Source organism: Felis catus, chromosome B2, assembly GCF_018350175.1.
Source record: "Felis catus isolate Fca126 chromosome B2, F.catus_Fca126_mat1.0, whole genome shotgun sequence".
In the NCBI taxonomy this organism is placed as follows: domain Eukaryota; kingdom Metazoa; phylum Chordata; class Mammalia; order Carnivora; family Felidae; genus Felis; species Felis catus.
This window is the reverse complement of record NC_058372.1, coordinates 9,598,945-9,617,069: the sequence shown is the minus strand read 5'-3', so window position 1 is coordinate 9,617,069 and position 18,125 is coordinate 9,598,945. Positions and strand designations below refer to the sequence as shown.

General features: G+C 40.4%; 1 long non-coding RNA gene across 3 annotated transcripts in view; it reads right to left on the bottom strand.

Annotated features, from left to right (window-relative positions):
- Positions 1-18,125, bottom strand: part of LOC111560578 — an 82,893-nt gene that overhangs the window by 12,175 nt on the left and 52,593 nt on the right. The gene's annotated exons all lie outside the window — the stretch shown is intronic.

Here is an 18,125-nt window from a genome sequence, read left to right as displayed (position 1 = left end):
AAACATTCTTTATTTGAACAAATACCCCTTTTTTTATTTTAGTATAAAACAAGTTATTTTTAGTTTTTGCCGGCTTTATTGAGATATTATTGACATATAACATTGTGTAGGCTTAAGGTATACAGGGTGATGATTTGATACACGTATATACTGTGATATTACCACAATAAGGTTAGTTAACACATCCATCACCTCTCATAGTTACCACTGTGTGTGTGTGTGTGTGTGTGTGTCTGTGGTGAGACTTGTCAAGTTCTCCTCTCTTAGCACAACATTCAAGAATACAGTATGGTATTGTTAACTATAGTCACCCTCCTGCACATTAGATTCCCAGAACTTATTCATCAAGTGGAGGTTTGCACATTTCATCGCCTTTACCCATTTTCCCCATTCCTCTTACCTCTTCCTGTCCCTGGAAACCACTAATCTATTCTCTGCTTTTCTGTTTCCGTGAGTTTGGTCTTTTAGGATTCCACGTATAAGTAGCATCATACAGTATTTATCATTCTCTGTCTGACTTAATATCTTAGCATAATTCCCTCAAGTTTAATCCACATTATTGCCAATGACAAGGTTTCCTTCCTTTTTTTTTTTTTAAGGAAAACAATACACCATTGTGTATCCATTTACCTTTATCCATTCATCTGTCAATGGACAGTTAGATCAGTTCCGTGTTATTGTAGATATCTCTTCAAGATAGTGATTTCATTTCCTTCCTATGGATACCCAGAAGTGAGACTGCAGAATCACATGGTAGTTTATTTTTAATTTTTTGAGGAACCTCCATCTGTTTTCCACAGTGACTAAACCAATTTCAAATCCCACCAACAGTGCACAAGATTTCATTTTCTCCGCATCCTCACCAACACTTGTGATCACTTGTCTTTTCTATAATAGCCATTCTAACAGATGTGAGATGATATCTCATTGCAGTTTGTTTTGTTTTTTCTTAATGATTAGTGACGTCAAGCTACCTTTTCACGTACCTGTTGCTGCTCATGTGTGTATATACCTTCTTTGGGGAAAAATGTCTGTTCAATTCTTTGCCCATTTTTAATCAGATTATTTGTTTTTTGATGTTGCATTGTATAATATCCTTATATATTTTGAATGTTAAGCCCTTATCAGATATATGATTTGTAAACATTTCCTCCCATTCTGTAGTTTGACTTTTCATTTTGTTGACCATTTATTTTGCTGTGCAGAAAAGCCTTTTAGTTGGATATAGTTTCACTTGATAATTTTTGCTTTTGTTGCCGTTTTTTTCCTTCAACCACTAAGTATGTTTTAGCTATTGGCCACCATTCTAGGGGCAGTGGAGATAAACAAGGCCTAGCTTCCACTCTTAATGACCATTGCATCCTGGCAGAAATATCCAAACTACTAACAAGAGATAATTGCCATAACCATTGCACTGTAGGCATTCAAAGAAGAATAGGTTATTTCTCACTGTTGAAATCAGGGAATGTTTTGTAAAGGACCAGAGACCTTATGGACCAGGACTTATGAACTTCAAAGACCAGGAGGTAGGAGAGACCCAGCATTTGCAAAGGAATTAGAGCAAGAACATGGGATCCGTGTAATTAGATGTAAAATTGCTTTTTCAACCTTGCTACCCTGATGCCTCGCCAAAAGTAGGTGCTCAACAAATTATTTTGGAATGAATTAATGAACAAAAGTTAGGATCCTGACCTGGAAGCATCATTCGGGGCTCAGACTTCATCTTGTAGGTTTCTGATACAACAGGGTCAGGGCCTTGTTTGAAGAGATAAATTACACAGCCTTGGGAAGGGGAGATGGGGGAATCCGAAGATTCAAGGCTAACATAACAATCCACTAGATTTTTAAGGGAAAAAGCAATGAGAATAGAGGGGTAAAAGACGGCTTCGAAATACACTTTGGAGGTGGAATCATGAGAAATTGTAAATATCTAGCTATAAGGAGCAAGTAAAGAAAGAAGTCTTAGATTTTGAGTTTAGGTGACTATTAAAAAGGGAATTGCCGTAAGAGACATTAATCTGATCATTTAGATATTGCGTATATGGGATATGGTTGCACATAAAGCAGCATAGAACGGTAAAGCCCTTCCTTCAGTACTGCGTCTCCCTGTATGTACTTCCCTTCCTGTGTTACTTCTGATTAGCTATCTGCGGGGAAGATAACTGTGAACTGTTCTCCCAGCAGCAGGTGATAGATTTACATTGATGCACCCAAATCTTAGACTTGGGAACTCCTATGTAGTTCTCTTTTGAAAGGAGCTACCATCAGGGGTGCAGTTTGAGCCCACCAACAAGCAGTTCATTGGTCCACATACAGAAAGAATTCTAAACCCTGGCTTCTTGGCCCCTGAATAAAGGAGCCACAGTCTGGCGTTAAGATTCCAGAACAAATGGAAGAAAAATGACACAGTTACTGAAATAGAACTGAATCAGATATAAGTTTATTAACTACATATTTCACCTATTTTGATGGATTGTTCTTTCACTAAAGATCTGGTCTCCCCAGTCGGGTTTCTCATCAGAATTATTTGGAGAGAGGGGCGCCTGGGTGGCTCAGTCGGTTAAGCGGCCGTCTTCGGCTCAGGTCGCGATCTCGAGGTCCGTGAGTTCGAGCCCCGCGTCGGGCTCTGTGCTGACTGCTCAGAGCCTGGAGCCTGTTTCAGATTCTGTGTCTCCCTCTCTCTCTGACCCTCCCCCATTCATGCTCTGTCTCTCTCTGTCTCAAAAATAAATAAACGTTTAAAAAAAATTTTTTTAAAAAGAATTATCTGGAGAGATTTTTTTAGAACTGCAGATTCTCTGGCACCCTCTCAGGAATTTTGCTTCAGTAGGTCTGTGGTAGAACCCAGGAATCTGGGAAGAGAGTCACAAGTTCTTCAATAGTCCTTGATTCAACATGGTAATACAACTTAATTTTGCTTTCCTGACTTGGCAGTTCTTTATCACAAATACTTTTTCTTTTTAAAGTTTATTGATTTATTTTTGAGCATGTGTGAGTGGGGGAGGAGCAGAGAGAGAGGGGGAAAGGGAGAATCCCAGGCAGGCTCCATGCTGTCACTGCAGAGCCCGCCACGGGGCTCGTACTCATGAACCGTGAGATCACTACCTGCGCTGAAACCAAGAGTCAGAAGCACTTAACCTGCTGAGCCAGGCACCCGTTTCAAATACACTTTTATTTTATCTACTTCTTTTTTTTTTTTTTTTTACACACCATCTAAATATGCCATGCATGGAACAGAGTAAAACCTAGCATTCTAAGTGAACTTGGTTCGATAATTGAATTTTTGAACATAGTCATAGTTATTGTTAACCACCCTGCGGGCTCATTGAGACGACTGAAAATTGAAGTTTCCGTTGGTGTTTTCCTAAGGACTTTCCCATCCAGGGCTTGCATAATTAGTTATAGTTGTTGTCTTTAATTCAAATAACAAATTGGAGATTTACCCTGGCAAAACTGTGTTCTGTTCGATTTGCTCATGGTGTTTGTAAATGGTAGAGGTTTTGTTGATTCCCCGTAATCCACTGAATGTGAGCTCTCTAGGTTTTTCATTATCTGCAGACTTGATAAGAATACCTTCTTTGTCCTCATGCAAGTTTTTAATAAAAGACGTAGAACAGAACACGCTAGAGAACATCCAACAGGCATGTCACTAGACATCTCGATCTGTGGCCGTATGAGACTGGTAGCCAGCATCCTTTGGAGGCTGACCTTCTACTGGATAATCCACCTTGGAGCTAGTAGATAGCTTGCCCTCGGAAAACCCTGGCTTCAACTTGCTGTGTAATTGGGTTTGCAAAGAATCATGTTAATGTTTAAATCTAGAATCTGATCTCGGATTTTATTCACGAAGGGCATGCTCTTTCCCAGATTGGTGCCAGCCGTCCTTGGTCCAACCATATTTTCAGGGACAGTCTGTCCAGCTTTTTGGAGAGTTAACGAGTAAAGATACAGATCGTGGCCATGCAACAGTGTTTTTTTTCCTTTTGTGAAACCACCATACATATCCATGAATTAGACCCCAAACCTTGATCCATCAGGTGAACTGGAATTCATCCATATAAAGACCCAAGTGAACGCTATATCTTGCTCCGCTGCTAAGCTCAGCCAATGAAAAGACACTAAGAAAGTATGTCAGGCTTATTCATTTTCTCTCACCACAATAAATTCTAGCCATTCCATTCATTTCTGTTTATTATTGCTAACTATTTCTGTTGCACAAACACACAATATTCACAAAATTTTCTTATCCCCAGTAAAACAACAATAACGTACGTGAGGAAATTAAGATATCCAAAGGCTATTGCTTTGCTCAATGACAAGAAAGGTTTTTTAAAGCCTGTGATTTGGACCAGGTACTGGTTCGCTAGCCAAAGTCAGCACACAATCTGTTTTTGTAAGACCTAAGAGCTAAGAATGGTTTTCTTTTTTTTTTTTTTTTTAATTTTTTTTTTCAACGTTTATTTATTTTTGGGACAGAGAGAGACAGAGCATGAACGGGGGAGGGGCAGAGAGAGAGGGAGACACAGAATCCGAAACAGGCTCCAGGCTCCAAGCCATCAGCCCAGAGCCCGACGCGGGGCTCGAACTCACGGACCGCGAGATCGTGACCTGGCTGAAGTCGGACGCTTAACCGACTGAGCCACCCAGGCGCCCCAAGAATGGTTTTCAATGAATTGTTACAGAAGTCCTTACATGATAACTCTGCTTTTCCTCTTTGCCTGCAGAGCCTAAATATTTACTAGTTGGCCTGTTGCAGACAAAGTTTGCTATCCCTGATTTAGAGTAGCCAAACTAATCATACAGCTATTGCAAATCCATTGAAGTTTCTTTGATAATTTACATTTTACTTTAAAAAAAAAAAAGTATTGAGTTAGTACTTCTCATCTCCTTGCCGCTGAGAAATATGCTGAAAGCGACCCAATATATTCAGGGCTTGTTTAGCGTGTAAAAAGAGACTCAAAACCATAGGGCACCGGGAACCCAAAGTCTCTGCCTCCTGGTTCTATGAACAGCCCCGTTGGGTATCCATTGATGTGAATTAGTCAACACCGCAAACGAGAGAGCCCACCATAAAACAGCATCCTTTCTCCATGGTTCCAGAAAGTCTCCAAAGAGGCTAATCAGCTATATCAGAATGAAGATAACACAAATCACCGACGTGAATAAGCACAATAAAAGAAGGATCAGAGTTTTCCTTGTCCCCCTTGATAATTCAAAGTATCTTTCCAAGGTTCTTGACCCTAATAAGTATGAAGTGAAGAAAAACACAGGAGTCATGAAACAGGAGAGTATATACATAAAATTAGAAGATATTCTCCCCATCTCATATTCCCTGCAAATATTTGCCCCCCTGTAGTGATGTCGAAACACAGGTGGCAGGTAGGACCCTTGGCTAAAGGTATGGGTGAAAACCACCCACATCTCCTTCCACGTTACTGTCGCCGAGTTAGTGGAAGACCAGTCGCTGGCAGACCCACCGATTGGGGACTCATCTTTCGGTGAAGTATATATGCTGATGAAAAGCTGCTTTCGTCGCAGAGAGACTGCTAATTGTTTGATTATACAGGTCTTCACATTAATGAAGCACTATTGCATGGGTTTGGAGCATGGCGTGCAACCAAATTACCACCCCAGCGCTCACGCTGTGAAATCTGATTATTCATTAGCCAGTCAGTGAGTGGTGCCGACGTCGTTGCTTTTTCAAACCGTCAAATGGGAATGACTGCTGTTCCCCCCCCCACCCTGCCCCACTTGAAGAAGATGAGGATATGAATTTGTTGCATATTGGGGAAGGGGAGCGACAGAGCGAGATGGGGGTTCCGCGAGAGTTGTTTCACACATTTAATGCGATGTATGTTATGAAAAACCTGGAGCCAGGCGGATTGGCATGTCCCGCAAAAATGGATTCTGGCTCACGTGGCCGCGCTTCCCAAGCGCACGCGATCCTGGGCCTCCTTGAAACAAGCGTTCAATCACCAAATATGGTTGCTTGAATTATCAGGAATTTTGCCCTCTCAGGACTGCCTGATGAGAATCCCTATAAGGCAAGTGTCCAAAGTGTCAACAAAGGAAAGGAGGTCTTTGGTGTTTGTGTGTATGTGTGTGCAAGTGTGTGTGTGTGTGTGTGTGTGTGTGTGTGTGTCTGTGCACGTCATGTTTGTTTGTTCTTTTGTTTGCTTATTTTAATAACTTCTATTCCCACAAAGAAAAACAGAGTAATCAGAAGAGGACATAATTACTAGATTCATCTATCAAAGTTGTCTTAGGTTTTTTTGTAAGTGAACAAAATATTTCCTTCATTTAAAGTGCAAAAAAAAAACCATTTTTTTTTTATTATGCCATTTCTGTCTATTGCTAAGACAGATAGAAACTTAGTGTGATAGGTTTAAAGAATTACTTCGTATATTTCAATGCCAATGTCAAAAGTCAGGGGAAGAATTCAGCTATGACTCCTCTATTTATAACTCTAGCTGTCTTGGGTTTCCAAAACAAATGATGGAAATCCCTGCCTCAGTACCAAGGAAAGATACCAACGCTGGCAAATGGGATTATCTCTAATGAGATTACACACAATGTGATTAAGATGTGAATTGACACTCCCTGGGAGGGACAGGGAGGTTCCTAAGGAAGCAAAAACCGAAGTGGGTGAAGTATAAGAAAGCCTTTCCTAAGAAAAGGCACTCTTTTCTCAGAGCCCAAAAACAGAAGAAGAAGGGAGCAACCTTGCTTTCTCTAACCAGTCCATGACAAAATCCAAGCTTGTGATCAACATTAAAAGGGTCTCCGAAGGGAATAAAACAGGGCACAAAATCTATTTCAGACAATTAAAAAAAATTTTTTAATGTTAGTTGATTTATTTTGAGAGAGAAAGGGAGAGAACAGGGGAGGGGCAGAGAGAGACAACAAAGAGAGAGAACCGCAAGCAGGTTCTGTGTTAACAGTGCAGAGTTAACGCAGGGGCTCAAACCCATGAACCGTGAGATCGTGACCTGAGTGGAAATCAATCATGAGTTGGACGCTCAACCAACTGAGCCACCCAAGCGCCCCTCACACAATTTTTAATAACAAGACATTTGAGTCTTCTCTTCTGGATTGAAGAAGTATCCCTGCGGTAGCTTTTTGCCATAATACACCTCCAAGGTGAATGCTGTCCTGAAGCAATCTTCTCAAAGGAGTTCCCCGTATCAAACCATGGTCTTTTATTGTTAAAGGAAACATAGAGATGCCAAAGCCAGGGTGCTCATTTATGGATGAATAAACTGGGGTTCAAGAGGCTCTGGGACTTGCCTGGCTTCACACAGTTATTTAGTGGCATTGACAGCTGGGGTCGGAACATACATGCTCCGGATGAGGCTGGAGAAGGAATAAATAGAATGGAGCCCAAAGAGTGAAACGCAGGTCAAACCCACAAAAGGAAAGATAATGATGGGAAGAGAATAGCAAAGGGAATATTACCTGTTTTGAAAAGTTCTTTTGAAAATAAAAACAAAACAATAGACCCACCCCTGAGTTCCAGCAAACCCTCCGAGGCCACCATAGAACATTGTCTTTCTCTGTGACTGTCTTCAACATTCCATCATCACCACATCCGTGGCCATGAGTCTGTTCTACAGAAAGGGACTCAAACCCCACAGGCGCGAGTAGATGAACAGGGGGAATTGGCGGAGGGGGATTTCCAAGTATCACTTGACTTTCTATTCTGATCTTTCTACACAACCTTTAGAAACTCTTTTATGTAAAGGTATAAGATAGGTATAATAATCCTTACTTGTCTCACCAGAGTGTCGTGAAGTGTCACTAATTAATGTTTATAAAGCACCCGGAGACTTTCAAATGAAAAGTTCCACATACAATAATTATGAGTATTAGCATTATTATTAACATACCGGCATCATTATCATTCATGCTCTAGAGGTTTTTGCTAAGAAAGACACTCCCAGTATTTCTTGTGCGTGTGCACTCTCTCTCCCTCTTTCTCTCTCGTCTTCTTCTAGAACTGGTCTTCACCAGGAAGATTTTTAGGCATGCTAGTACATGAGTCAAGAAACCATCCGATGAGACGCATTGTTACAATTTCATGTGGGTTTTTTTTCCCAATTAAATTATTTCCAAGAAATCCCAAAATCAACCACATTACACGTAAGCCTAACAGAGTGGTTTTAAAACTGGTTTTCATCACAATTCCTTTTGATTATCTAATAAAAGCTATAATACTGCTTGGTGGACAATCACATCTGTACATTTTGCAATCAATTTCAAGGTGTTTGTGGACCTCGGGATGTAGGAAATAACTCTTTATCGCCAAGCACTGGCCCAACTACTTGAGAAACATCAGTGAAGAAAGTGGACAAAAGCCAATACCCTGCTGGATCTTACATGCATAAGAGAAAGCAGATAATAAAAAATAAACATGGTAAATCATGGAGGTTTATTATGTTAGAAAGGGAAATGCTCATGCACTGAAGAAAAAGAACAGACCAAGAAGAATAAAGAGCACTTGTTAGGGATTCCATTTACAGCATGCGATAGAGTAGTTCAGATCAGTGTCATTGAGAAGGTCAGTTTTGAGCAATGATTTAAAGGAAGTGAACAAACTGGCTAAGTGTGTGTCTGGCACAGAGGTATTCCAGGGGGAGGAAAGGGCCAGTATGAAAACCTTAAATTGGGCTGGTACGTTGGAGTGAGCGAGCAGGGAGAGACAGTAGGAGATGATGTCGTTATTGCAATAATCGTGGTTTCAACCAGGAAGGTAGCAATAGGGACCGAGTAGTCAGATGGTCAGATTCTGGTTGGACCTGCAAACAAGAGTCAACAGAATTTTCTGACAGTTTGGAGGCAGAACGTGAGAGAAGGGGTAGTGGGCGGATCACAGCTGATTCTGTAAAATGGAGTAAGTTTGGGGGATAAGCCTATTCAAAGACCCCTGCACCACCTCTACCCTCCAACATTAAGAACATGACATCCAGGGGCACCTGGGTGTCTCAGTCGGTTAGGTGTCCGACTTCAGCTCAGGTCACCACCTCACGGTTCAGGAGTTGGAACCCTGCATCAGGATCTCTGCCGTTGGTACAGATCCTGCTTCAGATCCTCTGTCCCCTCTTCCTCTTCTCCTCCCCCACTCATTCTCCCTCTGTGTGTGTCTCTCCCTCACACACACAAAATAAATAAATAAACTTAAAAAAAAATTAAAAGATTAAGAACATGACCTAAAGAGCATTTCCCTCCCGAGAGCAGGGGCTTTTCTGTTCACGGCAGAATCCTTAGAGCTTCAAACATTGCCAGGCTCAATAAGCCTTTATTAAATGAAGAAAAAGAATCCCACAGTGGAGAGTATTCCCTTCACAGAAATGCCCAATCTTTCTTCCAGTACCACCTCCTTGACGTTCCGAGGATTTACATAGAGTGAATTTGGAGGGTTTTAGCCACACGGCTACCTTCACTCCGCTTCATGCTTCATCCCTGCCATGCCTACTCGATCGTTTTTTGATACTCGTGTAACAGGAACCTCAGCAGTACACAGCCAAATAGCAACAGGGATGGCAAGAAAGGTCGTGCCTTCCTGCGCATCATCAACATCTCAAGTAACTTTATTGCTAATGTCATTAGCATCAGTTAGTACCCCTTTCTTCCTCTCTCTAAAGGCAGCCACTTCCGGTCCCAGTGTAGAGGACACATGAGGTAGCAAAGAAAGCTGGTTAGGTGAGGGTGGTCCTGTGCTATTATTATATAGAGCACCGAGAATTCAGAAGCCCCCAGACATGCAAATATTCTGCTCTGTTTTTACAAAGGACTGTCTAGTAGAATATGTTTCACTCAAACACACGAGGAACTACATCAGAGTCAATTCCCATTGAAGCTAAAAGCATCAAGGAGAATTGAACAAGGCAGAAGACAGAACAAAGCTTTGTTACGATCAAGTCTTGCCCACAGATAACATTACAATTCACTTGCTAGTCATGCCTTGAAGTTGAGTTAACCTCAAGCAATTGATCTACCAACCCTAATGGAGGCAGATGAGATGTCCTCTGTGGAGGTGATAGAACTATTTTGCTCAGCCCTGGGCTGATAGTGCAGAGTTTGCTTAAGATTCTGTCTCCCTCTTTCTGCCCCCCCCTTCAAAACAAACAAACAAACAAATATACAAACTTTAAAGAGCAAATGAACATAAGGGGGAAAAAGAGAGAGGAAAACCATAACTACAGAGAACAAACCGAGGGTTACTAGAGGGGAGGTAGGTGGGGGGGGGGGGATGGGGGAAATAGGTGATGGGCATTAAGAAGGACACTTGCCGAGAGGAGCACCGGCTGATGTTTGTAAGTGATGAATCACTTAAATTGTACACCTGAAGCTAATATCACACCGTATGTTAACTAATTGGAATTTAAATAAAAACTTAATTAAAACAAAAGAAATCTGGGACGCCCGGGTGATTCAGTCAGTTAAGTGTCCAACTCTTGATTTCGGCTCAGGTCACGATCTCATGGTTCGCGAGAAGGAGCCCTGAGTTGGACTCAGCGCTGAGAGCATGGAGCCTGCTTGGGATTTTCTCTCTCTCTCTCTCTCTCTCTCTCTCTCTCTCTCTCTCTGCCCCTCCCTCTCTCAAAGTAAATAAATAAGTAAATTTCTTTTAAAAAAGAAATCTGAAAAGAATTTCCCCTTTTGGGAAGACAACCGTGACTGTACTAAGTAGATCTTTCATAAAAAAGCAAAGTGGCTAAACACACACTTTCAAACCGTGGGAGATACCTTTTGCTTTATTCCATTTCAGCTTATAGAAGTTTTCATAGAAACACTCTACTCTCAGAAAGTGGGGGAAACTTTCACCTAACTAATGAAATGTACTTTCTCCTTTTGATGTCTGTATAATTGCTAGAAGCATGAGGCTCTAAATGTGGTTGTGGTGTTGGAGGGCGGGATAATCACACACAAGTTGGAAACCAGTGCCCTCCATTTCCTCTACAAAAGAAAAGCATTATAATCCATTCACTTAAGGTAACCTTGCAGGTGTAAGACTGCAGGAGTCAATGAATAATCTCACTCTGAAATAGTACTGTCTTTGCTTATTTGAAGATTTATAGGCATTTAGCACCTTCCTTCCCTCCATGAAAATAACTTAATTCTAGGAAAATAGATCCATACATTTTGATAAAGGAATATAATAAAATAGAAAACAGTTTAAGTGATGCTTGCAAAGAGTTAGTAATAACGCAGGAACTGCTTTTTCTATGCAGTTAACTGAAGAAATCAGAACAAGATTATATATATATGACATTATCCCCATTATATGTGTTTTCTACTTTGTACCACAGAAAAACATTGGTTGGCTCTGACAGGTGGAATCATAGGATAGTGGGATTTTTTTTTGTTTTGTTTTCTTCTTTGAGATTTTCTCTATTTTCCATGAAAAAAAAACCCTCTTTATATTCAAGGAAAATAAATAAGCTTTGTTTTTAAAAAAAGATTTATGACCCTGGCATTTTGCAAGTACCTGAAAATTTATGCATTTAGCGAACATGGCCACCAGACTCTGCTTAGAATATAAATGAGCCCTGATAGGATAGAATGTTTCTCCTGCTTCTTTCAAATTCCAGTAGTCACTTAACAACTATTTTTGCCCTTGATTCTGGTTCTAGAAAAATCTAATCACAAGAATATGAAGTCAGAGCTGAGACGTGGGATCTTTTGCAAAATCCACGGACCACATGATTCTCAGCAAACAATTTGTATCACAACATGGTATAAGGCACATGTTAGACAATAACTAAATAAACAAACAGTAAGTCAAACCAGATTTAATTGACTGACTTATGACCAAAAAGCATCTGGCTTCGGCTTTCTGCTTATGCCATTTATCAGGCCAGAAGCTCCAGGGCCCTTGTCTAGGCCAAGTGGTACTTAATGGCTCTATGGGCTCCTAGCTGATGATGCAGCCTTGAAAAACAAGAGTCAGAATACCTAGACCACAGATGGCAAATATATAGTTTACAAACTCCCTACTACTGTTTCCCTAGCCAGTATTACTGATGAATCAAGGCTTGTACCCTTTATTCTTGGACATAACCTCAGAGGCTTGGAAGCAATATTGGCGGTCACAAGCAACCAATGGAGACTGTGGGAAGAACTCAATTCCCCATCTCTTTCTTGGGTGGAGTCTTCAGGTAATTATGCAGCCGTATCTTTTGAGGAACAAATGAAAGGAATTTGCTGAATGGCTGAACGGATGTGAATCTTGTAGGAAAAAGTTTTGACGACTGAAGTGCAGGCATCCAAGTCTTGACTGAGGATGGAGGGAAGATCCATTTCAAGGTGGCTTATTGACATAATTGGCAAGTTAGTGCTGGCTGATAGCAGGGTACCTCAATTTCTTGCCAGATGGATCTCTCCATAGGGTTGCTTATGTGCCCTTACAACATGGCTCCTGGCTCCTCCCTAAGCCTGGGATCCAAGAGAGAACAAGGTGGAAGTCACAATGATTTTTCCACTAGTCTTTCCTGAAGATCCTTTTGGCTATACAGGCCTGGCCTATTCAAAATAGAAAAGAATTACATGAGAATATGCCTACAGGAAATAGGGAACATTGGGAGTCATCTTGGAAGATGGCTACTCTAATAAGTCCCTGTAGTAGATTTAAAGAAGCCAATTCTTGCTCTCAAGGAGCTTATAGTTGAAGAGGCCCCATATATGCAAAAATCCACAACAGTTTAAGGAAAAAAACAAAACTATGAAGACTGCTAGGACTCACCAATATGTATATTCCCTACTTCTTGCTGGATATGTTGCTACACCTCATTTCCTATCCTCTTGGGTTTGGGGGTGGTGATATAACCAGCCCTTGACAATGGAATATAAGAGGAGGTGATATGTGTCACCTCTAGACTATGGCATTCAAGATCCGTTTTGCCATCTCCATGTTTTCTCCCCCTTTTTTGGTGATATTTGGACACAGAAGTGTGCTTTAAGATAAGGCTCCAGATTCATTATTTTGTGTATGAATATCCCGCTTCCCAACATTATTTAGCAAAGAAACGATTCTTTTCCCATTGAATATTCTTGGCTCCCTTGTCAAATATTAGTTGACCGTGTACCCATGGGTTTATTTCTGGACTTTCAGAAAAGGAGTGGTGAGAACATGTGCCCTTGTTCTGTTACTGATCATAGAGGAAAAGCTTTGAACCTTTCACCATTGAGTGTGTTGTGAGCTATGGGCTTGTCATATATGACCTTTATTATGTTCCTTCTGTACCCAATTTGTTGAACATTTTTATCATGAAAGAATGTTGAATTTTGTCAAATGCTTTTTTGGCATCAATTGAGATGATCATATGATTTTTATCTTTTATTCTATTAGTGTGGTACATAGCATTTATTGGTTTGCCTATGTTGAGCCATCCTTGCATTCCTGGGATGAATTCCACTTGATCTTGGTGTGTGAATCCTTTTAATGTGCTGTTCAATTTGGTTTGCTGCCATTTTGTTGGGAATTTTCACGTCTATATTTATCAGTAATATTGACCTATAGTTTTCTTTTCTTATGGTGTTGTTAGCTCACTTTAGTTTCAGGGTAATTACAACTTTGTAAAATGAGATTGGGAGTATCCCTTTGCTTTAATTTTTTGGAAAAATTTGGAAAGTATTAGCATGAATTCTTCTTTAAATTTTTTGTAGAATTCACCAGTGAAACCATTAAATCTTGAAATTTTCTTTGTTGGGAGATGTTTTTATTACTGATTTAACCTCCTTACTCCTTATTGGTCTGTTCAGATTTTCTGTTTATTCATGATTCAGTCCTGGTAGGTAGTATGTTTCTAGGAATTTAACCATTTCTTCTGGGCTGTTCAATTTGTTAGCATATAATTTTCATAGGAGTCTCTCATGATCCTTTAGATTTCTGTGTTATCATTTGTAATGTCTCCTCATTTATTTATAATTCAATTTATTTGACTTATATCTCTTTTTTTTTTTCCTTAAAAAAAGTCCAGGTAAAGGTCTGTCAATTTTGCTTATCTTTTCAAAGAACCAATTATTGGTTTTGTTTCTTTGCTATTGTTTTCCTATTATCCATTTAAATTATTTTTGCTCTGATCTTTATTATTTCATTTTTCTGATGACTTTGGGCTTAGTTTGTAATTTTTCTATATCCTTGAGGTATCATATTAGGTTGTTTATTTGAGATCTTTCTTTTTTCTTGATGTATACATTTATAGGTATAAACTTCCTTCCTAGAACTGCTTTTGCTGTATCCTATGTATTTTGGTAAGTTGTGCTTCCATTTTCTTTTGTCTCAAGGTATTTTTGTAATTTTGATTTTCATTTCTTCTTTGATTCATTGGTTGCTTAGGAGTGTGTTAATTGCCATGTATTTGTGAAATTTCTAGCTTTCTTCATATTGTTATTAGTTTTATACCATTGTGGTTGGAAAAGATACTTGATATAATTTTTATCTTCTTGACTTTGTTGTGACTTGTTTTGTGGCCCAACATATGATCTATCATAGAAAGTTCCATGTGTGCTTAAGAAGAATGTGTATTCAGCTGCTGTTGGATGTGGGTTAAGTCAGCTGTTGATTCTCTCTATTGAATTATTCCGTTCTAGGATTTTTGTTTGGATTTTTTATGGATTCTATTTCTTTTTTTTTTTTAAGTTTATTTATTTTGAGAGAAAGTGAGAGAGAGCACAGAGCCTGGTGTGGGGCTCAATCCCATGAACCATGAGATCATGACCTGAGTCAAAATCAACATTCAGACACTTAACTGACTGAGCCAGCCAGATACCCCTCTATTTCTTTTTGAATTCATTTTGTACATGCATTGTTTTCCTAATTTAGTCTAGTGACCTATCTGCATGTTTTATAGTTCACTAAACTTCATTAAAAAGATTATTTTGAACTATTTGTCAGACAATTCACAGATATCCATTTCTTTATGGTCAATTACAAGTTTTATTATCATGTTTATCTGATTCTTCATGATCTTTGTATCTTTCCATTGGTATCTGTGCATTTGAGTAAGCTACCTCTTCCAGACTTTACAGATTCATTCCAAAAGGGAAAGATCTTCACCATTCGGCTCAGTGTGGGGTACTAGACAGATCGGCTAGTAGTATCCATGATCAGGTGGGGTTTGCTATCAGTGTCTCTAGTGTGGCTATGCTATTGCCTATTCTCTGATGTGGTGGGGGGTGTGGAAGGATGCTACTGACTGTGCTCTGTGGTCAGATGGAGCCACTAGTTGGGCTCTGCAACCACTCTTGGTTGGGTAACACCTCAGGTTGTGCTCCCCAACCGATGGTGCTTCTGGCTGGACTCCATGTTCAGGCAGGGATGAAGACAGGGCTTTGCAATTGAATGGGACCTCAGGCTGTTCTCTGCAACCAAGTGGAGCCACAGCCTGTGCCCCAAAACTGGGCACGATCACACGTTATGCTTCATAATCAGGTAGACCATGGCTGTATTTGGTGTTGGATGATGTCGCTGGCCAGGCTCTCTGGTTGGGCAAGGCCTCCAGCTCTACCCTGAATTTAACTGGGGCTTGAGACTGTGCTCCATGGTTAGACAGAGTCATTGGCTGGCCTCCACTGCTGGGCAGGGTTGCAGGCTGGGCTCCATGAATTGATGGTATCTTAGATTGGGCTTTAAGGCAGCCCAGAGTTACTGTTCAGACTCCCTGATTAAGCAGGGATAGAGACTATGCTCTGCAGTTTGGCATGGCTGCTGGCTTGAATCCCCGGCCGAGCAGGTTGTAGGATAAGCTCCACAGTTGCTGGGTTCTCTGGGATGGGACTGAACACTATGTTCAGCCATTGTGCGAGGCTTTGAACTTGTTCCTTTGCCTGAATGGGGTCTAGAATAAGTTCCATGGCTGTCATGGCCCATTGGCTTGAAACTTAAGTCAGGTAGAACTGTGAGCTGAGCTCCCTGGCCAGACAGGACCACACTGGCTTAGTTCTGCAAATGGGCAGAGTGGCTGGCTAAGATTTCTACTCTGGCACTCCTGGAAACAGGCACTTGGTGCACAAAGATTTGAGTTCTGGTTGCCATAAACCCCACTCCCCTCTCTGGTGATCCCCAGTGATCCATCCCACAGTGATCTCTGTGAGAAGAGACCTGAATGGGCCTCTTGAAGAGAATCTTTCGACACTGAGGAAGCTGGATGTCCACCTTGGGTTTTCTTTTCCCCACTGGAGAAACCATAGTCTCAGGAGACTTCTCTCAGTGTGGCATCTATGCTGGTCTAGAGGAGGGGTGATGCCTCCAGAGTGACGCTGATACTCTTACCCTTCTAATGTGGTCCTCCTTGGTCTCTGTGGACCAGGGGGTGCCTCAACTTCATTCTCGGATTCTGGGATTTTCACAATGGGGTCTTACTTATGGATAGTTGCTAACTGGTCTTTTTTGTGACAATGACTAAAGTCAAGAATGACCTGTATCACCATCTTAATGACATAGACATTTTACTGTTTTCTATGACCTTGACAGTTTTGAAGAGTGCTGGTTGGGAATTTTATAGAATGTCTCTCAATTTGGATTTTCTTATGTTTTCTTGTGATTAAACTGGGGTTATGGGTTTTCAGGATGGATAACACGTAAGGGAAATGCCCTTCTTGTCACATCATATCAGAGGGTCCATGATATCAACATAACTCATCCCTGGTGATGTTAACCTTGATCACTTCAATAAAGTGGTGTTTGTCAGGTTCCTCCACTGTAAAGTTTGTTTTTCTCTTTCTACCTCTCTTTTTCCCTTAGAAGCACGTCACAAAGTCCAGATCATACTCAAAAGGAATGGAATTATTCTCTCCCTTCTGGATAAAGGAGTATCTATATATATTATTTAAAATTTTTCCATAGGAATGTTTGCCTACTTTCACACTTTCACACTTGTTTGTTTGTTCAATAATTTATTTATATCAGTGTGGGGTCGTAGATACTTATTTTATTCTTTGAGTTGTGTGATTTTATGCCATTTCTAACATAAAGTTTATAGACATCTGCTTGGGGTTTTGCACTAAACTGAATGCATCTTAGACTCTTTCTTGGTTGTAAACTCTTCCAGGAAAAGGAATGTGCCCTACTCTACTCATCATTTATATTGGATCAAATGTCACCTTCCAGACGCCTTTGTTGACTATTCCATCTAAATGAGTGCTTCCCTCACTGCTACAGTCATCTTTATATTATTCTGTTGAATTTTCTTTATAATACTTGCTGCTACTTGGCGATCATTTTTATTTGCTTTCTTTCTTGTTTATCATCTGTCTTTTCCCACTGGGGTAGCAGCTCCCTGAGATCAGGAGTCTTGTTTTTTGTTCACCTCTGTATCCCCAGTGTCTGGCACATAGATGAAACACAGTAAATGTGTATTGAATAAATCAATACATCTTCATATTTCCCACTATGCCTAATTACTGGCCTTAGAGTGATCGATAAATATTTCCTAAATAAATGCAATTTCTAACTCCCCCGGGACATGCTAAATATGGCTGAAATACATTTTTATTTATACAATTCTGATTTATGACAATAATTTTTCGGGACATTAATATTACAAATCAAAATGACAAATATGGAGTACGTCTTCCTTGTTCGGGTAGCTGACTTAACTTCCTAATTGTGTTGTCTTCCTATTACCGCTGGAAAACATCAGTGTCCTCTGAGCCCCCATCAGCTGGTTGTGTGATGGAGAAGAAGAGTGAAAACAGAGGGGATTGTTTCAGGTGTTGAGGGGATCTAGCTCAGGTTTAAGCAACAAAGCGGGCTACAGAGATGTGCCTGGGTGGTCATATAATAAAAAGACTAGCATAAGATGAATCAAGAAAGAAAAAAAAGATAGTTGGCCATAGTAACCAAGTACCTAAATTTGAGTTCAGTATGGGAGAGCCATTTTGAGCCTGATGGGGCATTTACCCAACTGGGGAAGAAAGCAGTGGAACTCTCTAGGACCAGAGAGGTGGTGGAAGCCCGAAAAAATTTGGACTTTTTTTTTTTTTTTACCAGGTTGTTTGGTAAAAATTATCAATGGCTGACATTTAAGAGAAATGAAATCTGATGAGGCAGAGTAAATGCAGTGTGAATGATTTGCTTTTCCCCATAACTGAGTGGATAAACATGATTATTTACCTAATAAAGA